Source organism: Octopus sinensis, linkage group LG6 (assembly GCF_006345805.1).
Source record: "Octopus sinensis linkage group LG6, ASM634580v1, whole genome shotgun sequence".
In the NCBI taxonomy this organism is placed as follows: Eukaryota; Metazoa; Mollusca; class Cephalopoda; order Octopoda; family Octopodidae; genus Octopus; species Octopus sinensis.
In genome coordinates, this window is record NC_043002.1 from 2,361,356 (window position 1) to 2,386,147 (window position 24,792).

Sequence of the window (24,792 nt, forward strand, 5' to 3'; positions counted from 1 at the left end):
AAGTGGACGGACGTCTATTTGTTTCTCTCCCAAGTCAGTAGCAAGGTACACAGCTTCAAAACTTAACTGACCTTAAATATATATATATTTGTAACCACGTGTTTGCCTACAAACCCGTAAGTACGTTTTCATTTAACTACAAATTGTTATATACACCTGTTTTTCTTTTAATATCCTCAAACAACCAAATAATCAAAACTCACACCTTAAGAGGAACATTTATATATATATACACTTCTTTAACTCCCAAGAAAGAATATATATTTTCAAAAATCAAAAGGAAAACAAACAAAAGAAAAACAAACATGACTAACTTGCAGGCCTGCAACAGACGAAATTGGTCTGATAACGAAATTGATGTTTTAATAAACACATGGTTCTCTCTTTCCCAAACAGAAAATCTAAATGTTTTGTGTTTGAATGAGATTGCCGAAAAAACATCACAAGTGGTCAACACACGATCCGTCAAACAGATTCGTAGCAAACTGAAACATATCGAAGTATCTTTCAAACTGACAAAAGGCCATTATGAAAAGCTTCTTCATATTTTCACAGTTCAATGACAGCAACAGCTAGAAAATCAGCAGCCACAACAACAACAACAACAGAATGAGCCATTCCTGGTTCCCAGCACAATGGCTGACCCTAACATCGGTCAAGCACAACAACAACAACAACAGCCACAGCAACAAGAACAACAACAGCCACTCCTCAACTCTAGCTTACTAGATGATTCACTAAATGCCAGTATCTTTTCACCGCTCTCACGGCAACCACCACAATTATCATCATCATCATCACCACCGCTGCCACCATCGTCTTCTATCACCAAAAATACCAACACAGAAAACAAATAAGAAACCACTGCCCTCTTCCCCCACATCACCACCTCAATACTACTGCAGTAACAAAAACTTAAAGAAACATAGGAAGCAGAATGCGCCCCCCACGGCACAAACAAGAAATCCCAAAATATGCCGCTATTCACTGCGCCAGAGACTCTGCACAAATAGTGACTGCATCTTCACGCATCTACCCGGCACTAGACGCACCACCGGCCAATGCCAAAGCACGCATCCCACAATAACATCAACACCACCAAATAGTAAATCGAAATTCAAAACACACACAACTCGGAGTCCCAAAATCTGCCGGTATTCCCAACGTGAGAGATCATGTCTGCTGAGTGACTGTCCCTTCACTCATCTTCCAGGGACCCGACGCACAAACAGAAACGGGGCTTCAAGCCAACACACAAACCTGAATAAAAATAAAAATAAAAATAGAAACACACCATGCTGCAGTAATGCTGGTCCAGTCTTTTCAGGAAGACACAACAACAACAAAAGTGGAAACTACAACCCTATCCAACAGTGCAACCACACCTCCAGCCAAAACTGCTCCCTAAGCAGGAAAATTTTTTTTAGCCATGTTGAACATGGCAAAAGAGATACACAAAACATTCTAGCCATCACTCAACACCATCCTATGCTATTACCCCAGTGCACCAATTCCCCACATTGCTGCCACTAACACACACAAAAAATCCAAGCCCCCTGCAACAGTCAAAACCAGCCACTACACTGACCTCCACATTCCTACTCAATGCACAAGGTGTCAACCCTTCCATCAATGCACAAAAATGGAAGGTCCAATTCATTGAAGACTGGGTTGGTAACCATTCACACCACATCCCTTTCTTCATTTTCACTGAGACCCACCTTGACAACTCCCACTTGGAAGCCGAAGTGAGAGTGAAGAATTTCACAACCATCCGCGCGGATCGTATCGGCAGGAGGAAGGGTGGAACTACCATTTTCCTGCATGATTCATTTACGGCAGATGGAAATAGTATATTCTCCAACGGCTACTGTGAATCAGTCACCGTGCACAACAAAGCCAATGACCTGACAGTAATTGGGCTCTATAGGCCGCCCCAAACACCCATACTGTGCTTTAAAGAATGCCTCAACAGCATTAAGTGCTTTATTCAACAGTGCCATTCTAGCAACCTACTCATGATGGGAGACTTCAATCTACCCTGTGTTGACTGGACTACAAACTGTTTGAAACCAAGCACTCCCACCTCAACCGCTGACAAAGAAGCAGCAGAGTCACTTTTCGACTTTACGAATGAGTTTCTTGTCCCAACTTGTCCTTGCACCAACAAGACATCAGAACAGTTTGGACCTAGTGTTTAGTAACCACACTAACACTATACATAACGTTACAGTGGAAAAAACCCTTCTTTCAGACCATGACATGGTTCTCTGTAACATGAAATTCCACCAGCCGAAAGCTAATCCTAGTGACCTTCCTCCAGCCCACCCATTTGACAACATGGATCTCCATAATGCCAACTGGGATGCAATCAGGAACGAGCTATCACATGTTGACTGGTCCTTTACACATACACACATCTCCACCAACCATAAAACATCTTGGCAGATCTTTGTAGACACCGTCACAGACATATGTGCAAAACACTCCCCACCAAGACCTGTGAACAAAAAGTGCAGAATCCCCCAAAACAGAAAAACCATTATCATAAAAATAAAAAGAACAAACAAAAAAATTAACAAACTAAAGTACTGCCAACAGCAACACACACATTCGACGGCTATCGCACTGCTTGAATCCAAAAAATATAACCTCCAACAATGCATGAAGACCCTCATCAATAACCAAAGATCAGCTGAGGAGAAGTGGGCCATTGAAAAAATCAAACACCACCCCAAAGTGTTCTTTTCATTTGCGAGGAAACGCAGGGTCACTGTCTCCACTGTAGGCCCTCTAATTGACGAAACTGGCACTCTCCAAGATAATGCCAAATCCATGGCCGAGATACTGCAGAAACAATACTGCTCTGTTTTCAGCAATCCTGATATGGCCGATCTGGGCTGTATCAGTGATGTCAACCCCCAACACACTATATCGGACATAATTTTTAGTGCCCCTGATGTCTTAGCGGCGATAAACGAAATAAAACACAATTCAGCAGTAGGCCCCGATAGGTTCCCTGCTTGTGTCCTGAAGGTGTGTCGACACCAACTTGCATCTCCCCTTGCTAATCTGTGGAGAAACTCACTGGATGCTGGCTATATTCCAAAAAACCTTCTGTCCCCTGTTGTCCCAGTTTTCAAAAAGGGAAACAAGTCCCTTGCAGTGAACACCGGTCCGATCTCACTCACCTCTCATATCATCAAGGTATTTGAGAGGGTGGTGAGATCTCGAATAACCCAATTTCTGGAAAGCAACAGACGGCTGATCTCCAACCAACATGGGTTCCGTAATGGAAGGGACTGCCTAACGCAGCTCCTGCATCACTTTGAGACATTTTGAGAGCTTTGGGAGAGGGCTCCAACACCGATGTCATCTACCTTGATTTCAGTAAGGCCTTCGACAGGGTCGATCACAAGATCCTATTGAAAAAACTATCCAACATTGGTGTCTCTGGAAAGTTACTGAAATGGATCAAGTGTTTCCTGACAGACAGATCTCAACATGTTGTAGTTGAAGGGGTAAAATCAAGCCCAGCCAAAGTCAGTAGTGGCGTTCCGCAAGGCACTGTGCTGGGCCCACTTCTTTTCATCATTTACATTAATGACATTAATGACATCATCAAGCACAGCAACATAAAAATTTTTGCAGATGATTCCAAGCTACAGAAGGTCATAAATGAGGCGAGTGACCGGACATGCCTTCAGTCAGATCTACTGGCTGTTATCCAATGGCAGAAAAAACAATATGCTGCTGAACGAGGATAAATTTGAGTTAATCCACTTTGGAAAAGAGGATGCCCTGAAACTCCCATACTCCCTTCCTTCAGGTGAAACTCTCGCGGCGTCCACAACATCAGAGACTTGGGAGTAATTGTGGACAACAACATAAGCTGGGCCACTCATATAAGCACCAAAGTTGACATGGCCCGCAGAATGTGTTCCTGGATTCTCAGAACTTTCCAGTCGAGAGATATCCACACCATTATCCTTCTCTTCTCCACTTTTGCCCGACCCCACCTTGAATACTGTTGTCCACTGTGGTCTCCCCACACAATACAAGTATCATAAAAGTTGAAGCACCTCAAAGGGCAATCACAAAAAAGATAGATGGCATGACAGGCCTCGACTATTGGGGTCGACTAGAAAAGCTAAAACTTTATACTCTCCAACGTCGTCGTGAGCGCTACATCATCTGCATGATGTGGAAAATATTCCATCAGCATTGCCCAATGATGTTGGCATCACCTTTAGGGTACATCCAAGGCTTGGGCCCCGTGCCATCCGCCCAAAACAAAAATCGCACTCTCATCTCATAACAACAATACGGCACAATTATTTCACCTCAATTGGCCCCGCTCTCTTTAACATTACACCAAAACACATTAAAACAGAACTGACCCTATAGGGTTCAAGAAGTCTTTGGACAGATTCCTTCAAAAAATCCCGGATAAACCCCCTACACCGGATATGTCTCTGTAAACAATAACTCTCTACTTGAGTGGGCCATAGTGCCCAAATTCTGACTTGAAAGACTTCACCAGGTGGTGCTATTAAGTTAGACATGGCCTGGGCCAATAATGGCCGAAACCTATCAAAGTATCAAAGTATCAAAGTATATATATATAATATATATATATATATATATATATATTATATATATATAAAATTTTATTTTATATTAATTAGGAAATACTTGTTTGTTAGTTACATTCGTAACTGATAAAATCTAAAAATATAGGAATAATTATAGAATTATATGAAGTTATGAAGAGCCCTGATGATTGGAGGTGTAGTTAAGACATGTTTCTGAAAAAGACTGATGGTCTCGGGAGCGTTAAACGCACCTCCATTATCTAAGAGAATTTCTATCCATTACTCAACATTTAGAGATAGAAATAAACGGAATAGTACCGGTCTCAGCAAACTGATTTGGAATTTAAAAGACCACAATGAACAATTTCATTTGGAATGGTTGATCCTCTCAATTTCGATACCATATGACAAAGGCAAGAAATTCTGTCTTCTCTGCAATTCTGAGCTATTTTTCATTATTTTTTCTAAAAATACTCTAGTAAACACGGTTATAGAACGAGCATACAGATGTAAGCATTGGCAAAAGCATACTTTTAGTGCATATAAGTAGTCTCTATCATTATATATAGTTTAGACTTTAATTTCCTTTATATTTAACATTCACTATTAATATCCCTACTCTTTCTGTTAGCTACTTATGACGTTATATCATATAACGTTTTTTTAAACAATATTAATAGCGTTCTGTCTATCGCTATACGAATCCTTCATTTTTTGCTAAAATGTCGTATTGACAAGTTTCGTTTTTTCACTTTCCCGAAGAGAAGATTGCATTGTTTATACCTTTTATTCTTTTGAATAAGTATCAGTGGAATTTTTGAAACATATGTAGAAAGAAAAAATACTTGTTTAAACCTGCGTTGACTCCATTTTTTATGCCTATATATATATATATATATATATATATATATATATATATATATATGTACGTATTCTTTTATTCTTTTATTCTCGTTCCAATTATCAGACTGCGGCCATGCTGGAGTACCGCCTTTAAAGGCTTTTATATTTGAAAGCGTAATAACTCAGTCGCACACGGTGTTGACTTATAAAGCGTTTAATAGACTTTGTAATATATTGCGGGTGCATATCAAAAGATGTGTCCCCACAAGTGATTAACCCCTCGTACCCTGTTCATGACAACTAATTTGTACGTAGATACGGAACTATAGTTGTAAAGATGGTAAAATGTCTATACAAGTAAATGGGGGTCAAGTGATATTGTTAAAAGTTACCGAAAACGTGCTCAGTTTGGGGGTCTCTTTTAAAGGCTTAGAGTCGAGTGGGACGGTGCGTAGCTTTGAAGAGAAGCATGTGGTTAGTTACATCTAAGAAATGGGTTAACGTTTACCGTGAACAGAAGCAGGATTGTTTATGGAGATAATCATGTATGAAGTTAATATCTGAAGTGGAACGTCGGCGAGCCGTCAGAATCGTTAGCACGCCGGACAAAATGCTTAGCGTCACTTCGTCCGTGTTTACGTTCTGAGTTCAAATTCCGCCAAAGTTGACGTTGCCTTTCATCCTGTCGAGGTCCATAAATTAAGTACCAGTCAAGTAGTGGGGTTGATGTAATCGATGTACGCCCCCTCTCCCTCCGGAATTGCTGGCCTTCTGCCAAAAGTTGAAACTAATATTTGTAGAGGGTTGTTACTAATTTGAAATAAAGAAAAGATTGCGACGTTCAATAATACTTTGGATAAACGAAGCGAGTTATACAGATTGCTAGAGAGTAAAAGGGAAGGAAAGCCGAAGAAGCTATTCTACAACTTTTGGAGGCAAAGTGTTGGAATCTAAAGATAATAAACATAGCTATCAGATAGAAGATTGCTTTGAAGCTAATCAGTGCCGTGTCGCTGCTTCAGAGTGAATTAACAACTAAATTACTTCTGGAAAAGTAAAATGATTGTTTATTGAGAAGAACGTTAGATATGTGTCGTACTCTCCTGTGGTCTATATCTGCTAGTTTGCATCTGAGGAATTTATTGGCAACTCTTGTTTAATCTAACGTAATGGAACTCTGGTGTATGAGCTTTAGTGGGGATTATTAAAGATTTATAAAAGTAGTGTATTTCTCATACTAAACCACTCCTATGTTCTGTTAGGACTTATGAAAGCTTAGAGTATCCAAGCTTTTGAAAGATTTATGTTTAGCTATAAAAATTGCTGGTGCTTATTAAGAGGGTTTAAGGCGAAGGACAGATTCGGAGAAGAATCAGAAAAATAAAGTTGACGCGGTTTTAATAACTAAAGTAGGCTTTAGCCGAAGTAAGAACATCCTTTTTGATTTTATAAGGTGTGTTGCTTGCTTCTTTTATGAACCATATATATCTCGACAAAGTTGTAAGTTCTTTTTATTTTCATTAGGGTAGTTGAACGAATGGATGTGCCGACAAAATCAGCTTTTAAATATTCGTATTATATAGGACTAAGTTTTATATGGGCGATTGTGCAATACAATTGTATTGTTAGGAATAGAAGTGGTTACATTTAAGCTTCTTAGTAACATAGATGTTGCTATGTTGGGTAGAAAACCGAGACCGGTTAGTACAACCGGTATATATATTAAAACTTGTTAGTGGAGTATATAGATTGGTATGTTTTCGTTATTTAAGACTATCACAAATGCTTCAGTCAGTGTTAACTATCTCCATATATGAAATGCAACACTACATTAAAATACATAAATACACATTATTGTATAAGTGCTCATACATACACACACGCACACACACATGCTCGTACGCATACGCACACATACACACACATACGTATGCACAAAAAGAGGGGCGGAGGGAGGGAGATTCATGGAAATTATTTTCCCCTAGTTTTCTTTTCTACTAACAAATGCAGTTTTATTTATCTTAGAAAATGCTTTCAATTTGATTCGGTGAGAATGCTTTATACTTTAACAGAAAGAAGTTTTAACAGAAAGAGATGTTGTGGCTTTCGTGCCACATTCATTTACGCGAATAACTTTTTACAAACTGTTCTCTCAATTCAGCCATGCGTGGAACGGGGGTATTATTCATGGAAATCACTATTTAATTATGTGGTTTCTGGAAAAAGTCATTCTTCTACTAGAACTGAATTCACGAATTTCGCTTCTAATAGAACCCCGTAGGCTGCAGGTGGAAAATGTAAGTAATGGCCATTGTGTTTCTTTAGAGAATAAGGTTTGCATCCATTCATCAGAAGTTGCACGAAATTACATTTTAACGTTTTCTGAGTTTATAGGACAATTTCTTAGTCACAATTATTCCGATTGCTTAATGAAACTCAAAATATCTTTACACGAACCTATAGGTTAAATTCCATTGGAATAAGGTTAAAAACATTTTTATTCAAAAGCTAAAAGTATCTATGTACATAGAGAGGAATTCCTTGATCACGTATTATACTTATGCACCAGATGTATCCGGCCAGTTTTCTAAAGTATATCATGAGATTTTATAGAAGTTTAACTGATTCTACAATAGATACTCCGTAGGTTTGTAAATGCATGATTCCGTGAGCTTACTCGTTTAAACAGTTACGCAAAACATAATTACAACTTTTGTTAACTGGTCAATGTCTATCAGAGATTTAGCTCCCTTATTCGGGTTTCTTGTGTTTTCTTTCATTATTTATTACAATTCTATATCGCTATTTGTTTCCAATGATTTTATCACAGCATCTATAGGTCAGACTCAGAATAGCAACGTATATATATATATATATATATATACATATATATATATACATGTATGTATGTATATATATACATGTATGTATGTATGTATGTATGTATGTGTGTATGTATGTATGTATGTGTGTATATACAATTATTTGGATAATAAAACCATAAATGCTAATGGCTAAGCCAGTCCGGAAAGGGCGGAAGCCGAGCTGTCTTAACTGATGAGGCAACGGAAATAGTCGAAACTGATGCGTCAATATTAAGATTTCTCGATCGGTATTTTTCGGACGATTATGGTCCCTGTAAGTGTGTATGTTTTCACTCATGTGCGTTAAATACAGCAATAGAGCGATTTAGCTCTTATTTCTTGCAATGTAGTTGTTTCTTGACTCCCTAGTCACATTTAGTGACATTTATAATTCTCATTTTTGGTGAAACATTACAAAATAGTGTTTATATCCATTTTATATAGACCCATTAACGAATCGGCAAATCATCCAATTACTTGGATGAGGAAAACCTAAATACTAATGGCGAGTGAGTCCAGAATGAGCGGAAGCTGAGCTGTCTTAGTTGATGAGGCAACGGAAATTGCCGAAAAAGACGCGTAAGTCTTAAGAATTCTCGATTGACACTTTCCAGACTATTATGGTTCCTGTTAGTGTGTGTGTTTTCATTCATGTGCGTTAACTACAGCACTAGAGCGATTTAGCTCTTGTTTCTAGCAATGTAGGCTTTTCCTAACACCCTAGTCGCATTTAGTGACATTTATATGTCGTTTCCTCATTTTAACATTTCGAAGTGTTTCAACATAATAAAAGAAAAGAAAATGAGAAATATAGAAATGTTTCCTTTATTCTGTCCGAATATAGATGCAAGCTTCCACAGAACGATAAATAATGATGATGATGATGATGATGATGATGATGATGATGATGATGATGATGATGATGATGATGATGATGATGATGATGATGATGATGATGGTGATGATGATGATGATGATGATGATGATGATGGTGATCGTTATCTTGAAATGTGCGATGCTTACTTTGAGGCGGGAGAAAAGTATAAATTGTAGGAGTATAGAATGTCCAAACGGAGAGAGAATGGAAGACCCGGATGATGATGGGCACAAGTGCCTTGGGATCCTGGAGCTGGACGATATCTTGCACCGAGAAATGAAAGACAAGGACGTCATTGCATATTTCACGGGCCTCAAACTTCTCTTGAAATCAAAGCTCAACTCAAGGATCCTTATGACTGCCATCAACATATGGGCTGTTGCTGTGGTCCGCTGTAGTGCACCCATCCAGAAATGGGCACAAGCAGAGATTGACCAACTCGATCAAACTACCCGAAATACATTGACAATGCGTGGTGCCCTCCACCTTCAGGCGAATGTACACAGGCTCTTCATGAAGAGGGGTAAAGGTGGACGTAAGCTGATTAGTGTACGGGAGGGCATCAACAGTGAAAGAAGAAACATGGCAGAATATTTGCTAAACAGCAAAGAAGACCTCCTACAGTATACTGTTAATGCAGAAGGGTTTACCAAAAATGACTTGAGAGGGCTCATGAATTCCTATCAAGAACAGCCAACGAGAGAGAAGAAACCCTACTCCGCATGGAATTACATGGTCAGTTCCACCGTGAAACCAACAAATTAAAAGACCAGGAAGCATCATAGAAGTGGCTTAACAAAGGTGACCTCAGGAAGAATACAGCCCAGCACCCGGTATTGAATACCAACTAAGTCAAAAAGAATATATACCACACAAGTGCAACAGATCTCTGCAGAATCTAGTCAACCATAAAGGTTATCCCTATTGCCATCAGAGCATTGGGTTCAATACCACCCAATCTGAAAAAACATCTGAAGAGCTTACAAAACCCTCCAATCTAGATGTATTGCAAAAGTCGGCATTACTTGGAACTGTACGCATATTGCGTAAAGTAGTGTCTGTCTGAGGTCCTTGTTATGGCTTGACAAACAATACAAACCCAGGGTAGACACAATATCTTCAATCAACAACCCCACGATATTGTATACTGCGAGACGTCTATAATAATAATACTAAGAAGAAGACGCCGACAAAAGCGATACCTGTCAAATACTGGGATCCATATAATTCAATACTTATCCCCCCCTATATTTGCAGGCTTTGTGCCAAAATTTGAAACCAGTAGTAGTAGTAGTAGTAGTAGTAGTAGTGAAACGTGAATCTCTTTACTATCGTTATCTTCTTTGATCATAAAAGCAATCGTTAAGTTAATAACAGTTAACTCTTTTAAACCATTAATCGAGCAGCAACATAAATCTGCAAGTAGACCTTATTTAATCGAACAGATAGACTTGCCTTTCAGTTAACCCTGAAATATTAAATGTCAAATAAATTCGGTTGCATTAGCCTTTGTCAAACAAATAATGCAAATATTGATCTTCAGCTAACCGCCATCAACTAGTAAAAGAAACAAATTCACAGTGTACTAGACCTCAAAGCCGAATGTTGCGCAGTATGAAATTTAAAACATTAATGGTGCTTTGAAAATTATCAGAGATTATTTTCAGCATTTCTAAAACAGCGCAAATTAATCATATAATTTTATAGCTAAACTACAATAAAAGCAAATTTATGGCATAGAATCCTTGATATTATTTTGTGAATAAATTTTCAGTGAAATGTTCGGAAGGTTTGTTCACTACGTGTTTCGGCACTTAAAGTTCTAAAACCTCATTACCCTTTGTAAACATTATTTACTATCTAAGATTGTCAAATAGGAATAAGGCTTTAGAAGTAGGAGTTTTATAGACACACACACGCGCGCTCTCTCTCTCACACACACACACACACACACACACACACACACACACACACACACACACACACACACACACACACACACTCACTCACAAAAAGAACAAGATGACTACGGCCAGAATTGAAGTCTTATTTCCATGAGGAGGAAGATGATTGAAATAGTGGAACAATGGATTCTACCATTTACGGTATTTCACTCTTATTCCTTTGAACTTTCCTTGCAAATCTTTTCGAGTGTTTTGTTATCCTTCATCTCACTAGGATTGATAAAATAAATACCAGTAACACACTCGTGTCAATTTACCCACGCATCACTATAAAACTTAGTTTTCGTTTAGTGAAGAGAAACCAACAAATATTAAATGCTAATTTAAATCTCATTTTATTAGCTGACTACTAAGCAGTTTATTTGCAATTAGTATCATTTGACTATATATAATTGGCACCTCGGCGGTCACGACGATGAGTGTTGCAGTTGATCCGATCAACGGAACAACGTGCGTGTGAAATTAACGTGTAAGTGGCTGAGCACTTCACGGAAACGCGTAACCCTTAACGTAGAACTCGGGGAGATTTTCCTTGTGAAACAGAATGATACGGGGCTGGTCCCTTTGAATTACAAATACAACTAACTCATTTTTGCCAGCTGAGCGGATGGGGAGTGGACTGGAGCTAAAGGACTTAACGCGTCGCCGAGAATCGAACTCACGACCTTGCGATCATAAGCCATATATAATAACCATCAAACCACTCGCTTTCACACTCAGATACATAATCGCTTTCGTATTCAACCAGAAATCACACAGAAGATATATGGTGTTCCATCCAACACATATATTTGCATGACACTTTAAGAACATAGCGCTTCGTCTGGTTCTGTAAATATCTCAACAGAATAAACGCAGAGCAATTAAGACGAGTAACCTGTTGAAAGGTTGACACTGTTAAAGGTGTTTCAGGGCACAGAATACTTTATTGTGCCGACACAATCAGTCACAATTTGTACGCAAATCGTTGAAGCTAGTAAAATATTTCTTATGCGCGGCGTCCTTCTTTAGAGTACGTTAACTGGAGTTAGCCATAGAGAGGAGACATAAAGTACAGTGGTAATAGTCTGTTATTTTTAACCCAAAGTCCTATGTTTGTCATATCACTCCATTATCATCCAAACTGTAAACCTGCATGATATAGTAAACTCTAACCTATAAATATTTATATACGACCGAATCGATAGACTCTCAGACTACTGGTGCTGTCCTTCCAGGCACTTAACACTTTTATTTTCATTAGAGCAGTCTCTAAATAGAAGCATATTTATGCTGCACAATCAGCCAGTAAGCAGCAGGAGAACTATATACTTGCTATATGCTTCCTGCTAATGTTGTCATGCAGTTTGTTTCATTGAACCTCATCTACAGTACACCTTCCATTTCTGGTTCTGGCTTGTAACTTGATCCAGATGCTGCATCTGATTGTGCATGTGAAGGCAGATGGTGCAATAATCCCGCACGCATCAACATATGGCTGCTTTGCTCAACTGTGATAGATCATACGAAAGAGAAAAATAAGTAGAGAGAGAGAGAGAGAGAGAGAGAGAGAGAGAGAGAGAGCGAGAGAGAAAGATTAGTAAATAGAGACGAACATGTTAGATCATTCATGAAGAATTGGAAATTAACATATCCCTTTTTTAGGCTAATAGTCTATAACTAAACAGCTTTCCATTTCTACTAGACCGTTAAATTCTGTCTGCAAATTAACATATTTTCGATCAACGATATACGTAAAGAAAAACATTGGCAAGCTGTTCTCTGTTTAAAATGTACTTTATATCCATTATGAAATTATATCATGGTCGCTTCTAAAATGGTTTTCCGGAAATCTTATCTCCTTTAACCAAATCCATATTCTATTCATTCGAAACTAAGATAGTTGACAATGTTTGCTATCATTTCACATCTCAAAATGAAATTTATCTACTTTCGCTACCATATTTAATGTTCTGTTTTCATACTCTCATCACAACAAAATATTATCGATACAGTTTAATGTCGGAGAAGAACAGTGTGTTGACGAAAATAGTAGAACGCCTCACTATACAGCTTGCAGCGTTTAGTTTCATTACAGCGTATTTGCGAGGACAGGCTTAATACTTTCAGATAATGATATCTCACCAATTTATTATGACCACTCTTTATAACAGGTTCTCATTTAAAACATTCTGGAGAGATGAAAGACAGAATGAATCTCGACAGAATTTGCAGCCAGAATATGTCAACTAAACCGTATCACTATATTTTAGGGAATAAGTGAATTTTAAAAATAGCGGTTTTGTAAGAAGATTACCGCTTACGCAGGGCTGCTAAACACACTTAGTAAATAGTCAATGAAACAGAATCAATATTACTGGTATTCATGTTATTGATCTACAGGTACAGAATGACAAAGTCGTTACTGATGATAGGTTTGGACTATTTAAATAATCTGCAAATACCAAATGAAGAAGTTCAGGCTGTTGTGTTAAAACAATACGAACACGCTTGTTTTCGGTATCCAGGGTGCGAGGACTATTAGAGATAATACTTAATTATCTGTATTTCAACCAATTAAAAGCTCCTTATTTCTTTCAGATCTCCTATGGCCGTTAAAATGCTAACATAACAAATAGAAAAGACATCCAGTGATTATTGTCATATGCGCAGAAACCAAGGATTTAGAAATTGCCAACTTTCTCAATTGTTTGCAAGATTTTTTACATACAAAGTTTGGATGGAATTGGAAGCCTCTGGCTGCGATTCTTCAACTGTACCAAAGAATAACTAAACATTGCAAACGTTCGGGTTCTGTGAAGACCCTGCAATTTCATTCAAAGTGCTTAAAACTTTATCGATAATTATCCCGAAAAATTAATGAGGGCCATTGTCAAAGAGCTCCGGGAATTGGACTTGGCTATCAGAACTGTGGCACACAAGGACATTCGATACAGGTCGTGCTTACTGAGGAGAAACCAGCTTAAGAAGAAGAAAACTGTTCCATCCGAACCAATTGGTTACTAAACAAGTTTAAAACTTTCGCATTCTTCTCGATGAGAAAATTTTCTGCCAAGACCAAAAGTCAAACAGAGAAAATGACAGATTGTTTATGTACAGATCCTTCGGAATTCCCCAGTGGGATCCACACTAGGTTCCCAGCAACTGTGATGGTTTTATGAATTGTGAGTAAGGAGGTCATGTCATGCGACCCGCACATCCTTCCACAGGGTGTTAGAATTAATGCTACGGGTACCTTGGAGTGCTGGAGAGAGTTGCTGAGCAGTGGAAGGATGACGTAAGCTGTGCAATGCCACACATGATTCAACAACGCTCAACACCTCCAAATAAAGCTCACGTAACTCAAGAATAGCTATCAGACAATGTTTAAGATCATGTAACTTTATAATTTTAGTTTCCAAACTCGCAAGATTTAACTCCCAAGGACAATGACATTTGAAACGTTGTTGAAAGAGAGACGAATCGGCGCGTCGCAATATCATAGCTTCACTAAAGGCCGCCATTGTCCAGGTGATATCCAAACTGCATAAGAACCATTTTTATGCAGGTATGCCAACGATCTCGGTCTTGCATTGAAGCAGTCATCGAAGCTGAAGGTGAATTCCTTGAATAATCTGATAGGAAGGCTTATCGACAAAATGTGCGCAAATTTCTATTAAAATAAATGTGTTCTTGTTTTTTCAAGATTAAAGTTGTTTTATTAAATTATTGAAAATGTTCTTAAATATGTCTCGCACCCTATCAGAGCATCGTACGTTCATTTAATCATTCTGATTATATTTGTCAAGAATGGCCAAACTATATAATAGCGTTAGAAATTTTCTTAATCTTTACATCTGCTAACGAAAATCACAATTAATTCAGTCTAATTAAGAATACAAGAAGGTGGTGCGCTGACAGAATCTTTAGCACGTATGTCTTTAGGTTTGGAGTTCGAATTCCACTGAGGTTCACTTTGCTTTTCGTCCTTACGGAGACGATAAAATAAGCGACAGTTGAGTACTGGGGTCGATGTATTCAACTAATTCCTTCCCCAGAAATTGCTCGCCTTGTGCAAAACTTTGAAACCAATTAAAAGTACAGAAAAGTACAGAAGTACACTGAACCTATACAAACGTCAAGATTTAACTTATCTCGTTATATTTTATTGCTGTGGTAAACAGCTGTAAACTTCCCAGAGTTTTATTGTATTGCTGTTGTAAGTTCTGAAGAATCAATTTTCGGTTTTGTTTACAGAATTCTGTTTATTTAAGCGTAGACACAGATCCATAAGCCTTTGTTTTTGCGTCAAAAAAATAGGTTAGACGAAATTACTTGTAAACAAACATCACATAAAAAAGGAGGAAATCGTTTTAAGGAATTATATTAATTGATTATATATATACTAACCATCTTTATGTGTCTTTTGTGTATCGAAACTAAGAATAACAGTAAGGCCAGTTTATACATATTTGAAAAAGAAAAACTCTATCTTTCTTATAGACAGCTAATATTCTATTATGGTATCAAATACGATCAATTTTACGAGATATTTACGTTTGATGTATCATTAGAATTCTTTTTAGGTTTTATAGGAATCCATAATGATGTTTTTTCATACATTTTCCTTCGATTATGACCAACATCTCAATAACGTATAAGCATTCTAGCTTGAGAAATCAATCAATAACCTAAATTGATGGCATTTCCATATATTTCTTGTTCCAGTAGATTCTAGCTAGAATAGGAAGAAATATGAATTTATTAATGGTAGTAGTATATATGTATATATAATAGCACGCGTAACCTACTTGCTAAATGTAGGTAAACTATGCTAAAAGCAACGTCGAACTAGTTAGACCATAATGACTTTACAAGGATTATCTTCAAGGATTTTTAACCAGTTGAAATTAGATTTATTCTGTGCTGAACCACATAGCCTTTAAAAACAAATAAAAAAACTTTGAGTAAATTCATGAGAAAAATTTTTAAATGAAGTAACGTTGTGAAAAAGAAAGATTATGCCATTAGTAAAAATGAAATTTGCCGTGAAACAGGATAAAGTGAATGCTTGGATATCTTTATTATAATGGAATTTCTATAAGTAATTCTATGTATGTAATCGAAACCTCGGCAACTCTTCTTCTCGCCTCCTACCATGTCATCCCAAACATAACTCGTGTCTGATAGCACCTCTTATGCTAACTACTTCTCTCAAGTAAGAAGTAGAAGTAAATCATGTCACACACAACTGACACCAACAACAGCTCTGAGGCAAGAAAACAGAAAATGTAAGATGGCGGGAATCGTCTTTTGGTAGATAAGAATACCATTCGGTATGCCTGTTCTTTGGCGATGGAATGGACGAAGAAGAAGACATATTCTAGAGTCTAAAATTATAGAGGGACACACAGGTCAATATAATATAACATTTACAAAAAGAGGAGAGAATATATACTTATATATTACAAAAGCCATTAGAAAACCTCCCGGTGGGTCAAGTTTCTTGTACAATTATTAAAAAAGGTGTTTGATGAATCCCGTTTTGTAGGATCTCCTTTGTCTTTTTCTAATTTGGTGGAAGCCAAGGGATAAAGGTGATACCAACAATATAATTGAACACGTAACCATCGAAGATGGTATTTCTAGGCATATTTACCGACTGCCTGTTCAAGAATGTCATCAATGAGAAACCATTATTATATTTGAGATTTTAGGTCCCAAAAATATACGTGTGTTGATGTTAGAATGAACCGATATTCCTAATGTCTAAAAGAATTGACTGAAACGAAACGTTTTAACCTATGGCAATGGCATTTGGCAGAGTGTTTGGTAAGAAAAGTACTTATCAAAACCATTTCGGTCAGAAGCAAAGAATACTTGGTGTTTCAGAGAAATAGAAAAAGAATGACTTGAAAATGTAAATAACAGAAAAGTGTCGAATTATTCGTATTTCGTTTATTGTTTCTGGTTTTACAAGATTCAATGTTAAATATTTGGGGATATAATCATGATAAGTAACAATTAGAGAGCGATCCTCAAGATTTGTAAGAATTAAGTTAGCTTTATTCTCAGCCAATTAAAACGATAAGTAGTAGTAGTAGTAGTAGTAGTAGTAGTAGTAGTAGTAGTAGTAGTAGTAGTAGTAGTAGTAGTAGTAGTAGTAGTAGTAGGAAAATCTAATATTGTTACTATTAGCATCAATAAAGCTTCTTTGCCGTGACGCCCGCATTCTTGAAGTCTTGGGAAATGGTTTTAAGTATTATTAATCTCTTAATATCTTTTACACTCAAAGCTTTTTAAAAGAATCTTAAAAGAACCGTCTCTACCGAAACAATGTCTAAAGGGCCTATTAATAGATTGCCGTCAACTAATTGCCATCTTTATATGTTTTACAAGAAAACAATTATACAATACATGGTTATTTATTACGCATGTGTATGTGTGTATGTGTGTGTGTGGTGTATGTCTCTACGTATATATATATATATATATATATATATATACATATATAAATATATATATATATATATATTATATATATAATATTATATATATATATATAATATATATATATATATATATATATATACGTATATACATAAACGTGAGTGCGTGTTGCAGGATTTTACTGAGCCATCCCTAAAAGACTGACGATACTATTGAAGCAACAAGACCAGATATGATTGCAGAAGATATAAAAAGAGTGTAAGATCATAATCTTTAATTTACCGTACGATACCAGAGTGGCTACCAAAGACACTGTAGAAAAAAAACCTTTGGAAATATTAGAACCTAGCGATAGAGGTGAAGACCAAGACACGAAGACCAAAACGATACTCTTGTAAGTAGTGCACTTGCCGATAGAACACCTACAGAAATCAGCATTGCTTAGAACTGCAAGAACTCTTCGCAGGGATCTTGAATCACGACCAGTGTCACCTTAGTCTGCAGGCTGGGGAAAGCTGACACTTTCCATCATTCCCAGCAAAATAATCTGTGTTTTCATATAATAATAATAATAATAATAATAATAATAATAATAATAATAATAATAATAATAATAATATTCAGAGAACACCGGGGACGTTTAAGAAGAGAACACCGGGGACGTTTAAGAAGAGAACACCGGGGACGTTTAAGAGAGAGAACACCGGGGACGTTTAAGAAGAGAACACCGGGGACGTTTAAGATATAAGAAGGAAAATACAGAGCTCCGAAATCTATCCACAAACATCGAAAACAAGGACATCCTATGGAGCCAAAGATTTACTAACAAAGAATTGGACTGTATCCGAGTAAATAATACTAATTGAAATTTACTATTTTCGAAACGAAATGATGTATTTTGACTCGATATTATCTCCACCTCTAACACAACACATGTAAACATGCGTGGAACATCACGATCATCCCCGACCTCAAACACCATGTACAAAGGAACTACGAAGAAATTAAATGCCACCGATACTATTCAACCCAAGAATAACAATCGAGCGGTACGTACATTAAACCTACAACAAAAAATGTACGAAAAACTACACGTGCGAAATAATGTGACAACAGAAATAAACGGACCGGTACCCTACGAAAATGACGACCGTCAAAATAATGGGCCGGACGTTGTACCTCATGTCCCGCAAATAAAACCCAAAAGACGTAAATGGACACGTGAGGAATACATTTCTATCTTACACGCATACTTCACAGCAATGCTCTACCCACAAAATGAAAATACAACAACATATATATAAAATATGGAAGGAAAATAATAGAGATATAGACTTGGATACAGCAATGAACCCTAATAAATTAGCTAACGTACGAAGATACATTCTCAAAGCCAAAAAAATATCAGAATAGAAATAGAACATTTAAAAGAAAAAATACACCAGGAAATGTAGATAGAAGCCACACAACAATGCCCAATAATATAAACACTGAAACTGTAAAACACGAAGACAAACGCAACATTCCCAACAAACACGATGTAAACAACGAAGGGGAGCCTAATGATTATGATAATATAAAAAATAAAATAATCAAAGAACTGAAAACCACAGAGCCCAAAATGGACCACCGACCATACCTCCCAAGAATAAAAATAAACGCAATAACAACACCAATTATAAACAACATAAACCTAGCCGTCACTGAACTAGCCACTGAAACAAAAAAAAGTGATATCACTGAACTAAATGACTTGATATACGCAGCAGCCACAAAAGAAGCTGGATACTCACCCAAACCCGCCCAAACAGGAGTACCACCACCCAAACAAACCCTGTGGATAAATAACATCCAAAACAAAATTTAAAAAATTAGAAAAGACCTGTCGATTCTTAATGAAATCAGCAAACAAGCAACGCTACTGAGCAACAAAAATGCTCCGCAAATATAACATCACAGAAAAAGATTTGCCGAGATAAAAGAAAAGCTGAAGCAAGATATCCTTGCCAAAGCTCAAAGATCCGCCGGTACGAGAAACGCCAACGCTTCTTTGAACAGAACAAAAAGTTCAACTCCAACCCCAAAACTTCTACCAAGAACTGGGCAAAAATAAAATAGAAGTCACTGCAGCACCAACGGCAGAAGAATTGGAAGAATTCTGGAGAGAAATATGGTCGGCGAACAAACAGCCAAAAAAAAGGAGTATCAAAATAACAAACTCGGCATCTGAACAACTTTGGACCCCCATAACAACTGAAGAGGTCACCAGGCACTGCAAAAACTAAGCAACTGGAAGGCACCTGGGCATGACAAGATCCCCAACTTCTGGTTGAAATATCTAACAGGAATGCACAAAAAGCTGGCTGAAAACTTTAACAGCATACTAGCAGAGCCAGAGACAATGCCTGAATGGCTCACGAAGGGGAAAACCATCTTAATTCCCAAATCAAATGAAACAACAAAACCAGAAAACTACAGACCAATAACCTGCCTCCCTACTATGTTCAAGGCATTTACTGCAGTGATATCGCAAGGCTGAACAAGCACCTGGACGAAAACAAACTGTTCCCAGAAGAGCAGAAAGGATGCCGCAAAGGCTCATATGGCTGTAAAGATCAACTAATGATTAATAAAGCCGTAACTGAAGACAGCCACAGAAAGAAGAAAGGCCTCAGTATGGCCTGGATTGACTACAAAAAGGCGTTTGATAGCATCCCCCACACATGGATCCTCGAAACACTAGCCATTAACAAAGTAGCACCAACAATCATAAAATTCATAGAGCGCTCTATGAATAAATGGCAAACAGTCCTACACCTCCAAACAAAAGAGGGACTCATGAAAACCAAAGACATCCTCATTAGAAGAGGAATATTCCAGGGAGACACGCTCTCTCCACTCCTTTTCTGCTTGGCACTGTCACCTCTATCTTATATGCTAAATAGAACTGGATGCGGATATAAATGTTACGGCAAAACGATCAACCACCTTTTATATATGGATGACGTAAAACTATACGCTGCAAATGACAAACAGCTGGAAACACTATTAAAGACAGTTCATGGATTTACCAAAGAAATAAATATGAAATTTGGATTAGAAAAATGCGCCAAAGTAACCATGAAAAGAGGAAAACTAGTTAAGAGTAACAACATCACACTAGATAAAACCAATGAAATAAAAGAATTAGACCAAAGCCAAACTTACAAATACTTAGGAATCCATGAACTAGATAAGACACAACAACACACACAAAAAGAGAAAATAAAAAAAGAATATTATAGACGAGTTAGATCAATACTAAAAACAGAGCTCAATGCTAAAAAAGATAATAGGTATCAACACTTTAGCTGTCCCAGTTATAAGTTACAGCTACAATATCCTTAACTGGACACGAAATGAACTGTCCAAAATAGATAGGAAAACAAGAAAAATACTGACAGGATCTAGGATGCATCACCCAAAATCTGACATAGAAAGACTATATATACAACGTATAGAAGGTGGTAGAGGCCTTATACAGCTGGAAAACTACTATAAAATAACCACCATAGGACTGCACAAATACCTACTTCAGAAGGAAGGAAAACTGATCCAGATAGCAGCAAAACACGAGCAAAACAAAAAACTGTTCTCAGTATTTAAGGAAGCTGACAAATACAAACAAGAATCATACCACCTAATAAACACAAAGAAGAAAGAAGATGATGAAGAAACAACAAAAGCTATAAAACAAATGAAATCCAAACTAAAAATAGAACAGCAACGAGCCATGATAAAACGATGGCAAGAAAAACCCCTTCATGGTAAATACTGCACTAAACTAAACGCAAAAGAAATAGACAAAGAAAATCCCAGCAATGGTTGAGAAGCTCAGGACTCAAAGCAGAGACAGAGGGATTTTTAATTGCAGCACAAGACCAAAGCCTCCCCACCCGAAGTTACCAAAAACATGTAATGAAAAGAAATATTACAAGTAACTGCAGAATATGTGGAGATGGACAAGAAACAATAAATCATATTATCTCTAGCTGCCCAGTCCTGGCTAAGAAGGAATATATTCACAGACATGACAGAGTTGGAACCTACATACATTGGAAGCTATGCCAACATTATGGAATAACAACAGAAAAAAGATGGTATAGGCACACACCAGAAAAGGTCACAGAAAACGAGAAAGCAACCATACTCTGGGATATACCGATACACACAGATAGAGAAATTAAGGCCAACAGACCAGATATAGTTGTCAGAGATCATGAAGAAAAAAAATGCTTTCTAATTGATGTATCAATACCGGCTGATGACAACGTGTCTCTAAAAGAAATGGAGAAACTCTCAAAATACAAAGACCTGGAAATAGAGGTAACTAGAATGTGGAACCTTAAAACAGAAACAATTCCCATCATAGTAAGTGCATTAGGCATGATAAAAAATATTCAGACAAATACATAACAAAAACACCAGGACTTACAAACACATATAACATACAGAAAATTGCACACTACTAGGCACCGCACACATCCTACGCAGAACACTTTCCATACAATAACCATCAGAGCATCACAACAAATCACAGCACATACCCAAGGCACACAGAGCTGCGCTCGGTAGTGAAGTGAAGCAAGCACGCTAAAAATAAAACTACTGAATAATAATAATAATATAATAATAATAATAATAATAATAATATATAATAATATAATAATAATAATAATAATAATAATAATAATAATAATAATAATAATAATAATAATAATAATAATAATAATAATAATAATAATAATAATAATAATAATAGTAATAATAATAATAATAATAATAATAACAGCCCTTCAAAATAAGTTAAGAAATTTACAAATTTACATATCTCCCACTGATATTGACGTAAGGGAAACGAACGAAGCTGACTCCCAACACAAAATCTCAGACATAACCTTCACTGCCACCGACATCGTAGCAGCAATAAATGAGGTCAAATATTACTCTGCTGTAGGCCCTGATAGATTTCCCGCCAGTCTCCTGAAGGAATGTAGATATCAACTTGCAGTCCCTCTGACCAACCTCTGGAGAAACTCGTTAGACGCAGGTTATATACCGAAAAAGTTTCTATCCCAGTCGGTCATCCCGGTTTTCAAACAGGGAAACAGATCCATCGCAGTCAACTATCGCCCAATCTCACTCACCTCCCACATCATTAAAGTGTTTGAAAGAGTGTTAAGATCAAGGATAGCTGACTTCCTGGAGACCCACAAACTCCTAAATTCAAATCAGCATGGCTTTCGCTGTGGCAGGGACTGTCTAACACAGCTCTTACACCACATTGAAGATGTACTCAAAGCCTTGGGAACAGGTTCGAACTCTGACGTCATATACCTTGACTTCAGTAAAGCGTTCGACAGGGTAGACCATAACATCCTACTCTCAAATTGGCAAATGTTGGAATCCGTGGAAAAGTTCTACACTGGATTCAGTATTTCTTAGCGAATAGAACACAACATGTTGTAGTTGATGGAGTCCACTCAAACCCAGCAAAAGTCACCAGCGGTGTTCCCCAGGGAACTGTTTTGGGTCCGCTACTCTTCATAATTTATGTAAACGACCTTTCCAGTGTCGTACATCACTGCAAAGTGAAAATATTCGCTGATGACACTAAGCTCCAGCAAATCGTCAATGAAGAAGCAGACCGAACTCAACTCCAGTCTGACCTATATGCTGTGAGTCAATGGGCAGACAGAAACAAAATGCAACTGAATGAGGGAAAATTTGAGCTGATGCATTTTGGAAGAAATTCCTCACCAAAACAACCATACTCTCTTCCTTCAGGGGAACCGCTCACAGCCTCTAACAATATCAGAGACCTGGGTGTAATTGTTGATGACGATCTCAGTTGGAGTGCACACGTCAACAAGAAGGTCGATACAGCTCGTAGGATGAGTTCCTGGATCTTAAGAACTTTCCGGTCCAGAGAACAAGGTGTCATCATACCACTTTTTTCATCCTTTGTACGGCCACACCTTGAATACTGCTGCCCACTGTGGTCTCCTCACACAAGACAAAACATCTCCAGAATTGAGTCACCCCAGAGGGCTCTCACTAAACAAATTGAAGGCATGGCTGCTCTCGACTATTGGGATCGCCTTAAAGCCTTGAAACTTTACTCCCTCCAGCGTCGCCGTGAGCGGTACATCATTTGTACGATGTGGAAAATATACCGCCAACTTTGCCCAAACGACCTAAACATTAGCTTCAAGGTTCATCCGAGACTTGGACCACCGGCTATACGTCCCCTGCCAAATTCAAGATCACAACATACATGTACACTGCAACATAATTTCTTTTCCTCAACAGGCCCTGCCCTATTTAACATTGTCCCGAGGGAGATCAAAGAGGAAAAGGATCCCATCAACTTCAAACAGAGTCTGGATAGATTCCTTCAAAGAATACCAGATAAGCCACCCATAATTGGATACAACTCACCCAACAAGAACTCACTACTTGAACAAAACTGGATACAACTCACCCAACAAGAACTCACTACTTGAACAAAACTTGACTTAAACAGGATTCGAATAATCCTATCAGGTGGTGCTATTAAGTTAGACATGGCCTGGACCAATCTCTGGTGGAAACATATCTAAGTTTTATCTAAGTTTTTACGGTTTTCAAACATACATTCGACCAGCTTTAAAAATTTAATACCCACAATTGTCTCTGTAAACATCCTTTTTTTTCTTCTCTCTAAAAACATCACGCTTTTCTTTTTGTGGACTTACAAAACCCTAAAACTTTCTATGAAAATCTGACTTTTCTTTGCTTCCTCCCTGAATATTCAAATATAAATGTAAACATATACTTTTTATTGCAAAAACACACCTGTTCTTCTAACTGGACATACAAACATCTCTAGAAAAGTCAACTTCAACCTCTACAATATTACCTTACACGAAATATACAAACACTTTTTATTGCAATAACACAAACGCACATGGAAAAAATATATATAATGATGCTAAGATTCTCTCTGGTCGAACACAACTTCTCTATTCACAAACAATACAGAACAGCCCTTCCTTAATTTTTCTTAAGTAGCAGTAAACATTTGAACTTTTTTTGACCGATAGAACCCCACCTAAAAAAAAAAAAAAATCGGTGATGATGGTGATGATGATAATAATGATAGTAATAGTGCTGATAATCTATCTATCTATCTACACACA